Raw genomic sequence first — 9,056 nt, forward strand, 5'->3', positions numbered from 1 at the left:
GATAGCTCAGAGCCGCCAGAAAAGCTATGCTGATACACGGCGTAGACCTTTAGAGTTTTCAGTTGGGGATTCGGTGTTCCTCAGAGTAGCTCCCATGAAGGGAGTAATGCGTTTTGGGAAAAAGGGTAAACTAAGTCCCAGATATGTGGGACCATACCTTATCACTAGAAGGGTGGGCAAAGTAGCATATGAGCTAGAGCTACCTCAGGAAATGTCAGCTGTCCACAATGTATTTCCTGTCTCTATGCTGAAGAAGCATATCCCAGATGCCACCCAGGTGATTGAGCCCCAGCTGGTATAAGTCCGCGAAGACCTCAGCTATGACAGTCGGCTTATTCAGATAATAGACTGAGCAGTTAAGAAATTGCGGAACAAGGAAGTACCATTAGTAAAAGTTATTTGGCACAGTCACATAGCAGAAGAGGCAACTTGGGAGACAGAAGCTAGTATGAGACAGAAGTACCTAGAGTTATTCTAAGTTCGAGGATGAACTTTTTATAAGGTATGGGGGATTGTAACGCCCGAAAATTCTCAAAATTATTTTAGAAATATTCTATGATTTTTCTGGAATTTTAGAATATTTTTATGGGATTTTTAGAGTAGCGGAAGTAGCAAAAAATAAATATAATCGTAAAATAGCCTAAGCGGGAATTGAACCCGAGACCTGTTGGGTCCTACGACTTATAGATAGCTTTAGTAACCAAGTGAACCCAGCAGGGCCGTGCTGAAAGGAAAGGGAGACAATTAAATTTATATTAGAGTTGGGTGAATTAACCACTTAATATAAATAGGAAATTAATAAGTGAAGAGTTATTTTGGAACGTAACTTTTCCTCTCCCTCAAACCCTCACCGCCGCCCACCTCCCTCTCCTCTTCCTCTCTCGGCGCACCAAGCCTAGGGCTCTAGGAGTACCTTCCGGCGACGGCTTCGACACGAGGACGCTTCCCTCTGCGAGAAGAACACGTGGACGCGAGAAGATCGTTGAAAGGATCGTCTCCTCCGGAAATCTAGCGATTAGAATCGTAAGAAACTACGAACAGGAGGTAAGAAACCCCTCACCTGCAGTATAAGTAGCTTTCGTGTGAATTCCATGTCTTAGTTTAATAATATGTAGACTATCGACACAAAGGATGCGAATTAGCGCATACCAAGTGTTCGATTAAATTGTTTAGCACAGAAAAATGTAACTTAGGCATTTTAGTAGCTTAGATAAATGCAATGGAGGCATTTTTACAGCTTATTTAGTCTTGCTTCAGTTTTTACAGGACTAGATGTCCAATGGGTGGGCTCCCACAGTCGCCTCTAGGTTTAGATAACCTAGTTCTGGGCTTAGACAACCTAGTAAAAGCAAGACAAGGATTTATTAGCTTATGTTCAGTATTTTACTTTACAGTGGCACTGTACTGGATTAGATATCCATAGGATTGGGCTCTCACAGTCGTCCCTAGGTTCAGATAACCTAGTAACCCTACTAAATTCGGGACTTGCAAACCCGGGTCTAGTTAGGGATGCGCGCATAGCACGTACAGTTGCCGGACCCATTAGCAGCATGATTATGTATTTTCATCTATTATGATAATTAGTTTTCAAAACTCACAAATCAGTTGTGTATACAGTTTAACTTCAGTACTAGCTTAGTGTAGGACCGTTGGGCCGGCTAGAGGGGTTTGGTAAATAACCTGTCAATTAAAAACAGACAACCCTTCCTCGAACGATTAAGCTAACACTTGTAAAATGAATTAAGCAGATAAATAAAAGCATAAAAGAAAAGACGAGGCACCAGATGTTTACTTGGTTACAACCGATGTGGTTGTTAATCCAAGGAAGATTAAGCTCAAAAACTCCTTTAGGCGGAGAAACCTCTTACAGCGTTTAGGCACAGAAAACAGAAGCTTAACTACAACTAAAGCACACAAGTGTTTGGAAATAGAATGATCGTGATTGTTGAAAAGCTTCTGGACCAAGGCTATATTTATAGCCTTGGTCGGGGCGCCTGGATGGGTTCCGGGCGCCCTGGGGGGATAAAATTTATCCCCCAACGGTTGGATCGAGTCAAAGCTCGATCCTGTGAAAAAGTCCCTTCCGGGTGGTTCCGGCGCCACGGATGGTTCCGGCGCCCAGATAGTTCAGGCGCCGGCAAAAGTCAACCCAGTTGACTTTTGGTCCGTGCTCTCTTCTCTGGTTCAGCTCGCCTCTGGTCCGGGTCTTTCTGCTCCGGCTCAGCTTGCTTGGGTGATCTCTGACATCCGGAATAGGGCTCACCGGAACCCATCTTCCGGTCTTCTCGAGCGTGCTTCCCTCCGGCTTCTCGTCCCTCGGAATTACCGCGTGTCCCTTCTCGTCCACCAGCGTACTCATCCGCAGACTTCGTCCCTCGGTCGCACCCCGTGCCGACCTTCGCGCTAGCTGCGTCTCTTGTTCCGCTCGATCCTGTGAAAAAGTCCCTTCCGGGCGCCCGGATGGTTCCGGGCGCCCCGGACAGCTCCGGGCGCCCCGGATAGTTCCGGGCGCCCCGGAGCCAAAAGTCAACCCAGTTGACTTTTGGTCCGTGCTCTCTTCTCTGGTTCAGCTCGCCTCTGGTCCGGGTCTTTCTGCTCCGGCTCCGCTTGCTTGGGTGATCTCTGACATCCGGAATAGGGCTCACCGGAACCCATCTTCCGGTCTTCTCGAGCGTGCTTCCCTCCGGCTTCTCGTCCCTCGGAATTACCGCATGTCCCTTCTCGTCCACCAGCGTCATGCAGACTTCGTCCCTCGGTCGCACCCGTGCCGACCTTCTGCAGCGTCTCTTGCTCCCCGAGCAATCTTCCGCCTCTCGGAACCACCGCACACACTTCCTTCTCGTCCACGTGTACTCTTCCGCATGACTCGTCCCTGACGCACAACGCGTCCGTCCTTCTCGCTAGCTGCGTCTTCCGCTCGAGTACCTGTGCTCCTAAGCTCCTGCACACTTAGACACAAGGTTAGAAACAACGCAGGACCTAACTTAACTTGTTGATCACACCAAAACAACCTTGGGGTTCCAACAATCTCCCCCTTTTTGGTGTGATCAACCCAAGTTAAGCTAGGGACAACAATAGATATGAAATTAAACAGTTTATTGCAATAACATGCAACATGATAGAAAAAAAAATTAAATTCTAATTTTCAATTTTTTTCTACTTTTTTCTACCTCCCCCTAGACTTATACTTTCCCTTCTCCCCCTTTGATCACAATAAAAATGGGACGAAAGCCGAAATCTAAGGGTTGACATTAAAAAAAATTTTGAAACTATATTTCAATAATTTTCAGGGAAATATTTCTAAGTCAAGACAAATTTCTAAGTCATTCGACATCAAGATTAAGAAGTTTTTAAACATAAAACTTTATGCAAGAAAATTTCAGAGAATTAATAACATAAAGAGAAATTTTCTATGCATTTATTTATTTATATATTTTATGCTTTAATCAGAAGGTTTAAATTTCCATTTTAATTTATCAGAAATTCTTAAGTCACACTTTTTCAGATTTAAAGCAAAAAATATTAAACATGCAACAATTTGTATCATGTTAATTTCTATTATTTTTTGAATTTCAAGTTCACAAAAATATTTCGATAGCATAGATTCTAACTTGATAAAATTTTTCGACAATATAAAAAATTCTTTCGGCAATGTGCAAAATTCGTTCGAAAGAATATTTTGTAATTTGCAAGAATTTTTTAACAACAAAAATTCTAATTTACAGGAATCTATTAACAGATTTCTTAATCCGAAACACCTTTTCGGTGACTCAATTTCTAAATCGCAAAATTCTTTCGAGAGAGAAATTTGTAATTCGAAAAATTCTTCTAATTTGCATAATTCTTTTGTCAAAATATTTTTAAATTTGCAAATTTCTTTTGATAATATTTCTAATTTGCAAGACAAATTTGACAATTGATTTTCTAATTCAAAAAACTTTTTCGGTAATTCAATTTTTAAATCTCAAAAATCTTCAGGCAATTTTTCTATTGAATTAACCGGTTGTTCAGAAGGTAGAGACCATACCTTACTTACCTCGTCGGTCGTTGATTCTCCCCCTGTTGAGTTGCTTTCTTCCAATATCTCTCCCCCTTCATTGATGCTCACTTGGGATGAGCTTTCTGTGTCCTCGGGATGGAGATCGACTATCTCGACAGTTTCCTCATTCTCGGACTGTTCTGGCGTTGAATAGGTGTTGGATTCATCCTCGACATTGGCTGGTTCTTCGTAGATCTTCAAGAACTTTTCCCACAGTTCTTTTGCATTTTTGTACTCTCCGACTCTGTCGAGATCTTCTTTTCATATTACGGTTAGAAGATGGAATTTAGCTCGCCCGTTTGCCACAAACTCGTTGCATTGCTTCTTGTTCCAGAGGCGTAGATCGAGTTCTTCTCCATTCGTTGTCTTTGGTGCTTCATAGCCAGATTTTAATATGAAAGAAATACCAACATCATAATTAAGATATACCTCCATTTGTTTCTTCCATGAAGAAAACTCCCCCTTGAATGCTGGTGGATATTCGCTAGCTTCGACCATCGTTTTGTTGCTTCAGACGGCGGTTAGTCCTTCTGAGGCGTACTCGGCTCTGATACCACTTGTAGGACCGTTGGGCCGGCTAGAGGGGTTTGGTAAATAACCTGTCAATTAAAAACAGACAACCCTTCCTCGAACGATTAAGCTAACACTTGTAAAATGAATTAAGCAGATAAATAAAAGCATAAAAGAAAAGACGAGGCACCAGATGTTTACTTGGTTACAACCGATGTGGTTGTTAATCCAAGGAAGATTAAGCTCAAAAACTCCTTCAGGCGGAGAAACCTCTTACAGCGATAGAAGCTTAACTACAACTAAAGCACACAAGTGTTTGGAAATAGAATGATCGTGATTGTTGAAAAGCTTCTGGACTAAGGCTATATTTATAGCCTTGGTCGGGGCGCCTGGATGGGTTCCGGGCACCCTGGGGGAATAAAATTTATCCCCCAACGGTTGGATCGAGTCAAAGCTCGATCCTGTGAAAAAGTCCCTTCCGGGCGCCCCGGATGGTTCCGGGCGCCCCGGACAGCTCCGGGCGCCCCGGAGCCAAAAGTCAACCCAGTTGACTTTTGGTCCGTGCTCTCTTCTCTGGTTCAGCTCGCCTCTGGTCCGGGTCTTTCTGCTCCGGCTCCGCTTGCTTGGGTGATCTCTGACATCCGGAATAGGGCTCACCCGAACCCATCTTCCGGTCTTCTCGAGCGTGCTTCCCTCCGGCTTCTCGTCCCTCGGAATTACCGCATGTCCCTTCTCGTCCACCAGCGTACTCATCCGCAGACTTCGTCCCTCGGTCGCACCCCGTGCCGACCTTCGCGCTAGCTGCGTCTCTTGCTCCCCGAGCAATCTTCCGCTCCGGCTTTCGTACCTCGGAACCACCGCACGCACTTCCTTCTCGTCCGCCGGTGTACTCTTCCGCAGCACCTCGTCCCTCGGACGCACAACGTGCCGTCCTTCTCGCTAGCTGCGTCTTCCACTCGAGTACCTGTGCTCCTAAGCTCCTGCACACTTAGACACAAGGTTAGAAACAACGCATGACCTAACTTAACTTGTTGATCACACCAAAACAACCTTGGGGTTCCAAAACTTAGTTTAGTTTAGCTCAGTTCATGCTTCAGCTCAGCTCTTTCCTATGATTATGTATGATAGCTCTATATTCAGTTTTGTTACACATGCTTTAGATGATAGTATGCCATGACTAGCTTTTGATTTCCATGTATTGTATGATAGCATGCCATGTTTTCGTCCAATCAGTACATATTTTCAATAGCATGTTTTAAAAGCATATTGCATCGAATGCATGTTTTGTGAGGTAGATGGTTTCTTACTAAGCGAAAGCTTACAGATACTTTTTCCTTATACTGCAGATAAAGGTAAAGGAAAGATGGACTAGCGGAGGCTGGAGGACAATGCGATGAAAATGTGTGTGGATGGAACTTGGAATAAAGATCTTAGGGAAATTCAGCAAGCTTTGTTTAAAGCATTAGAACTTTTTAGTATTTTATTATTCCGCACCTTAGAATGTTTAAATGCTATGAACTAGTGAACTATGTCATGTTAGAATATTAATTATTATCAGTAGGATGTATCTTGGTCATTATTGGAGTTATTGTATGTGATTTGGCACGAGACAGTGTTGAAATCAGACCTTGGCACGAAATCAGAAACTCGAATCGATCAGCTGATCGATTTGAGGGTTTCCAATCGATCGAACGATCGACTGGGCAACTTGTCTCGTGAACAGTAGGCCCCTGGATCGATCATTCGATCGATCTAGCAGATTCTGTCGTGAACAGAAGGCTTCGGGATCGATCACTGGATCGATTGGCCAGTCTGGATCGATCAGCCGATCGATCCAGAATATCGCCCGAGCACAGTAGCGTGCTGGATCGATCACTGGATCGATCCAACCCAAGTTCCGCATACAGTAGCATGCTGGATCGATCACTGGATCGATCCGACCATTCCAATCGATCAGTGGATCGATTGGGAGGCCTGATATCAGCCAGAAACCCTTGGTTAAGTTCCTTGACCATAAGGGGAGGTAATAATAACATGAATAGTTTAGATTACACCCTTAGCACCTGTAGAATAAAGAAAAGATAATAGTTTAGCAAAATTTTATTTAGTACAGCTTCCGCACCTAGATTCAATGATGGTCATGAAATAGTTAGCACAGCATAATGTGACGATCGACCTCACAACCTAGTTAGTAGGAGGTGGGTCGTTACACATTTTGTAGAAATTCTATTAAGTGATGACAACCTGAGCACACAATTTATAGGTACAAAAGGTCAAAAATCATGTATACCTCAGCTAAACTTCAGGATAATTTATACTAAAATCTAGTATATTTTGTAGACAATTGAGCATTATCTATAATAGGTCGATCAATAACCTGGGACACTATTGCTCGAAATTTTTTAAGAGACATCATTGATCATAATGGTACATAATGGTCAATGATGACACTATTAATTAGGTATGAAAGATCGATACAAAAAGTCCAATATGAGGTATAATTTCTTCTAAATTTAGCACAATTATAACTAAATCTCGTATAATTTCTATCAAAATGAACACTATCTATAATATGACTATCAAAACTTGTTAGAGCCATGTGACAAAATATAGGTACAAAAAGTCCAAAATCAGGTATACTTCCCTCTAAATCTAGCACAATATTTACTAAATCTAATATAATTCCTGTCAAAATAAGCATTATCTACAATAGGACTATCAAAACTTGTTAGAGCTATATGACAAAATATAGGTACCCAAAGTCCAAAATCAAGTATACTTCCCTCTAAATCCAACACAATGCTTACTAAATCTAATATAATTCCTATCAAAATTAACACTACCTACAATAGGACTATCAAAACTTGTTAGAGCTATGTGACAAAATATAGGTACACAAAATCCAAAATCAAGTATACTTCCCTCTAAATCTAGCATAATATTTACTAAATCTAGTATAATTCATATCAACATGAGCACTATCTACAATAGGACTATCAAAACTTAGAGCCATGTGACAAAATATAGCTACACAAAGTCCAAAATCAGGTATACTTCCTTCTAAATCCAGTACAATGTTTACTAAATCTAGTATAATTCATATGGAAATGAGCACTATCTACAATAGGACTATCAAAACTTAGAGCCATGTGACAAAATATAGCTACACAAAGTCCAAAATCAGGTATACTTCCTTCTAAATCCAGCACAATGTTTACTAACTCTAGTATAATTCCTATTGAAATGAGCATTATCTACAATAGGTGAATATTTTGCATGTGAATATGTGATCACATGATGGTACATAATCACTTGGACAATATTTCATAAGTAGAAGAGGAAAATGCATGGGATATTCACATGATGTGATATACACCCATAATCAAATTCTAGAAGAGGTTAATCTTTGTGAGTTGTTTTAGCCATATCACCTTGTGTGCATACTTGATCATATATTATGGATTCAACTTATTTCTTGTAGAAATTCATGTATAAATCCACCTTATTAGTATAAGGTACATATAAATCCACAAAATATCTAAATTCATGTATAAATGTATTATAAGATACATAATCCACTCTATTAGGTACAATTTACCTGAAATAAAGTATATATGTGCTTAATTTCAGTATAATTTGTAAAGTATTGGTTACAATTAGACGCAATATAGGCATTAATTAGGATGTTGTGGAACCTACTATTTCACATTTAGTGTGGTCAATAGCATTGCTAGGGATGATTATTTCCATCGGTAGGACAAAAGTCAGATTAACATAAATATGAACGAACTAATATGAGAATCGATACTTCATAAGTAGAAGAGGAAAATGTATGGGATATTCACATGATGTGATATACACTCATAAACAAATTCTAGAAGAGGTTAATGTTTGTGAGTTGTCTTGGCCATATCACCTTATGTAAATACTTGATCATATAATATGAATTCAACTTATTTCTTATAGAAATTCATGTATAAATCTCCTTTATTAGTATAAGGTACATATAAACCCATAAAATATCCAAATTAATGTATAAATCTAGTATAAGGTACATAATCCACTTTATTAGGTACAATTTAATCAAAATAAAGTATATATGTACACAATTTCAGTACAATTTGTAAAGTATCGATTATAATTAGATGTAATATAGGCATTAATTAGGATGTTGTGGAACCTACTACTATGTATTTAGTGTGGTCAATAGCATCGTTAGGGATTATTATTTTCATCGGTAGAGCAAAAGTCAAAGTAACATAAATATGGACGAACCAATATGAAGTCAATACTTTATAAGTAGAAGAGGAAAATGTATGAGATATTCACATGATGTGATATACACTCATAACCAAATTCTAGAAGAGGTTAATGTTTGTGAGTTGTTTTGATCATATCACCTTGTGTACATACTTGATCATATAATGTGGATTAGGATTGATCTTGTCCAAAAGTCGAAGAGATGGAAAGTTGAAGATGTGGCACTCACGCTGACCTCCTGTGGACT

This window comes from Zingiber officinale, unplaced genomic scaffold (assembly GCF_018446385.1).
Source record: "Zingiber officinale cultivar Zhangliang unplaced genomic scaffold, Zo_v1.1 ctg206, whole genome shotgun sequence".
In the NCBI taxonomy this organism is placed as follows: Eukaryota; Viridiplantae; Streptophyta; class Magnoliopsida; order Zingiberales; family Zingiberaceae; genus Zingiber; species Zingiber officinale.